Here is a 4,307-nt window from a genome sequence, read left to right on the forward strand (position 1 = left end):
TTTCCCTCACGGTACTTGTTTACTATCGGTCTCATGGTTGTATTTAGCTTTAGAAGGAGTTTACCTCCCACTTAGTGCTGCACTATCAAGCAACACGACTCCATGGTACGCTCGGTCCATCATCCAACGGGCGCTGTTCTACGGGCCTATCACCCTCTATGGGTTCTGAGCCACATTCAAGTTGGACTTGAAAAGCGCTAAGATGACGGATAGTGAGACGCACCAGTACACGGAATCGGATAGACGGACTGGCCGCCACCCCTACGTGCTGAGCTTCTCCCGTTTCGCTCGCAGCTACTCAGGGAATCCCGGTTGGTTTCTTTTCCTCCCCTTATTAATATGCTTAAATTCAGGGGGTTGTCACACATGAACTGAGGCTTATGTACCTTGCGGTTGTTATCGTCACATCTGGCTTGCGACTACTTTGTTTCAATGTCCAATATGTACCGTTGGACTCGGTTAACGGGCTGTTAGCCCGCGTGTGGTTTAACTCACTGATACCTTCCTTTGCCCATACGCTAGTTTGTTTGTGTTCCTTTGGTCAACTTCCATACTTGAATCATTTGTGCTATTCGCTGCTGCTTCGACGCTACTTTGACATCTTCGCTTCTATTTAAATAAATAAATAAGCTGAAGCTAGACATCAGTAAACACCACCACAGACACCACAAGCACGCCTTCTCCTCGTACTTCCGCCTCACGCGGGAACACGACGCTCTAAATACTTCGAATTCCAATGCCAGTATATTGTAAACCACGGGTTCTTTAATGCTAGCGGGTCGTCGCGACCCTAGTTAACATCATGGTGCACGTCTCGTGACGGGTGTCACGGCGTAGTTAAATGTATGCGATACATTTCTCAAATATAAGCGCTCAGTCATCTGTACATCATGGTAGGTTCCCACGACGTGCAATATGCGTTCAACTTATCAATGTTCATGTGTCCTGCAGTTCACATTATGACGCGCAGTTAGCTGCGGTCTTCATCGATCCATGAGCCGAGTGATCCACTGCCGAGGGTGACTAACTTGCGTAAGCCGCCGCTGTGCGCGTATACCCGTTCCCCGTAGGGAGGAGCAAGCCGCCGCTTAGAGACGAAGCATAAAGTGTCCTCATTCCACATAGGGCAAGCTGGATGAATCCATTTTACTCAGGACGGCCGAAGCGGCGTGGACCAGGGGAGAACTGAACCTTATACTTCACACCACAGTAAGTCTACGTGTCCTCTTCCACATAGGGCAAGCTAGAACTAACTATCTTACCCAGGACTGCCGGAGCAGCGTGGACCAGGGGAGGAACACACTTTTCATGGAAACGTAAGGCATCCATGACTGCCATAACGTAAGCCGCCGCTGTGCGCGTATACCCATTCCCCGTAGGGAGGAGCAAGCCGCCGCTTAGAGACGAAGCATAAAGTGTCCTCATTCCACATAGGGCAAGCTGGATGAATCCATTTTACCCAGGACGGCCGAAGCGGCGTGGACCAGGGGAGAACTGAACTTTATACTTCACACCACAGTAAGTCTACGTGTCCTCTTCCACATAGGGCAAGCTAGAACTAACTATCTTACCCAGGACTGCCGAAGCAGCGTGGACCAGGGGAGGAACACACTTTTCATAGAAACGTAAGGCATCCATGACTGCCATAGTGCGTAAGCCGCCGCTGTGCGCGTAAACCCGTTCCCCGTAGGGAGGAGTCAAGCCGCCGCTTAGAGACGAAGTATTAAGTGTCCTCTTCCACATAGGGCAAGCTAGAATGAACTATCTTACCCAGGACCGCCGAAGCAGCGTGGACCAGGGGAGAACTGATCTTTATACTTCACACCACAGTATTGAGTAATGTGCCCTCTTCCACATAGGGCAAGCTGGAATGTTCCATTTTACCCAGGACGGCCGAAGCGGCGTGGACCAGTGGAGGACTACACAATCATGAGGTTTGATATCGACTTGTGTGTTTCAATAGGGTACCGATGGTATGTTTTGAACCGATTTGATTTAGCCATTCTGAAGTCATCACTTGGTTGAAGCGCTGAACTAGGGAGGCATCGTTTACATATATATTGGGTTTCGCATGCTCTACTAGGTTAATGTCATAGGGTTGGCTATCGAGCATGCCCAAGTGATGACTTGATTGTGTGCTTGCTTGAATTCTTCACATTTCATACCATCGGTTAGTTGTCGAATCATTCCTCGATCATAACCTTCGTTCTTGGTTCATGTATGCTCTCTTCCACATAGGGCAAGCTAGAATTAACTATCTTACCCAGGACCGCCGAAGCAGCGTGGACCAGGGGAGAACTATACTTTGTCTTGTATGCCCTCTTCCACATAGGGCAAGCTAGAATTAACTATCTTACCCAGGACCGCCGAAGCAGCGTGGACCAGTGGAGGACTATACTTTGTTCATAACACCACAGTATTGAGTAATGTGCCCTCTTCCACATAGGGCAAGCTAGAATGAACTATCTTACCCAGGACCGCCGAAGCGGCGTGGACCAGTGGAGGACTACACAATTAAGAGGTTTGATATCGACTTGTGTGTTTCAATAGGGTACCGATGGTATGTTTTGAACCGATTTGATTTAGCCATTCTGAAGTCATCACTTGGTTGAAGCGCTGAACTAGGGAGGGGCATCGTTTACATATATATTGGTTTTCGCATGCTCTACTAGGTTAATGTCATAGGGTTGGCTATCGAGCATGCCCAAGTGATGACTTGATTGTGTGCTTGCTTGAATTCTTCACATTTCATACCATCGGTTAGTTGTCGAATCATTCCTCGATCATAACCTTCGTTCTTGGTTCATGTATGCTCTCTTCCACATAGGGCAAGCTAGAATTAACTATCTTACCCAGGACCGCCGAAGCAGCGTGGACCAGGGGAGAACTATACTTTGTCTTGTATGCCCTCTTCCACATAGGGCAAGCTAGAATTAACTATCTTACCCAGGACTGCAAAGCAGCGTGGACCAGTGGAGGACTATACTTTGTTCATTACACCACAGTATTAAGTATGGTGTCCTCTTCCACCATAGGGCAAGCTAGAACTAACTATCTTACCCAGGACCGCCGAAGCAGTGTGGACCAGGGGAGGACTATACTTTATACTTCACACACTAGCCATACTGAAGTCATCACTTGGTTGAAGCGCTGAACTACGGCGGGGTAATCGTTTACAGGTTAATATCATATAGCTGCATGCTCATTAGTAGATAATGGAATATTGTATGGCAATATGAGCATGCCCAAGTGATGACTTTGTTTCAAGCTCAACAGGTAGGGTATTGAGTCCTCTTCCACATAGGGCAAGCTAGAATGAACTATCTTACCCAGGACCGCCGGAGCAGCGTGGACCAGTGGAGGACTCTATACTTTATACTTCACACCACAGTATTGAGTACGACTTGCATAAAGCCCCTAATGAGAACCACGAGGGCTCTCTCAATGTAGAACCACGAGGGCTCTAGTACCGATTCTCTCGGTACGGCTTGGTCCGTGTTCCTTTATGCTTGTACTCGCGAAAAGTCTCAACCCGGAGGTCTTGACTTTGTATTGTCATAGTTGGACTACGACGGGGCATCCGACCATTGCTGATCGAACACCCCTGATTCACCATCTTTCGGGTAGGCGGTACGCGTACCTCCGGACGCGGAAGTCTCAACCCGGAGGTCTTGACTTTGATTGTCATAGTTGGACTACGACGGGGCATCCGACCATTGCTGATCGAACACCCCTGATTCACCATCTTTCGGGTAGGCGGTGCGCGCACCTCCGACGCGGAAGTCTCAACCCGGAGGTCTTGACTTTGTATTGTCATAGTTGGACTACGACGGGGTATCCGACTCATCGAATACCCCAGAAGCACACCATCTTTCGGGTAGGCGGTACGCGTACCTCCGGACGCGGAAAGTCTCAACCCGGAGGTCTTGACTTTGGTTGTCATAGTTGGACTATGACGGGGCATCCGACCATTGCTGATCGAACACCCCTGTTACACCATCTTTCGGATAGGCGGTGCGCGACACCACCGACGCGGAAAGTCTCAACCCGGAGGTCTTGACTTTGTATTGTTGGATAGTCCTCTTCCACTATAGGGCAAGCTGGAAATATTCCATTTTACCCAGGACTGCCGAGGCAGCGTGGACCAGGGGAGAACTTCACGGAATCTTCAGGCATCCATGATTGCCATAGTGCGTAAGCCGCCGCTGTGTGCGTCAACTCGTTCCCCGTGAGGAGGAGTCTAGCCGCCGCTAAAAGACGAAGCATTAAGTGTCCTCATTCCACTATAGGGCAAGCTAGAATTAACT

At 49.2% G+C, this 4,307-nt stretch overlaps 2 non-coding genes across 2 annotated transcripts in view; both read right to left on the minus strand.

Moving 5' to 3' along the window:
- Nucleotides 1-380, minus strand: part of LOC131270327 (large subunit ribosomal RNA) — a 4,089-nt gene extending 3,709 nt beyond the window's left edge. Inside the window, exon 1 of the ribosomal RNA XR_009179428.1 lies at nucleotides 1-380. This exon is cut by the window's left edge and continues 3,709 nt beyond it. This is a non-coding gene — a ribosomal RNA (large subunit ribosomal RNA).
- A 487-nt stretch (nucleotides 381-867) lies between these two features.
- On the minus strand, nucleotides 868-1,022 carry LOC131270335 (5.8S ribosomal RNA). Its single transcript, XR_009179435.1, has one exon. It is a non-coding gene; the product is annotated as a 5.8S ribosomal RNA (ribosomal RNA).
- Nucleotides 1,023-4,307: the final 3,285 nt, after the last annotated feature.

This window comes from Anopheles coustani (assembly GCF_943734705.1).
Source record: "Anopheles coustani chromosome X unlocalized genomic scaffold, idAnoCousDA_361_x.2 X_unloc_22, whole genome shotgun sequence".
Lineage (NCBI taxonomy): Eukaryota > Metazoa > Arthropoda > Insecta > Diptera > Culicidae > Anopheles > Anopheles coustani.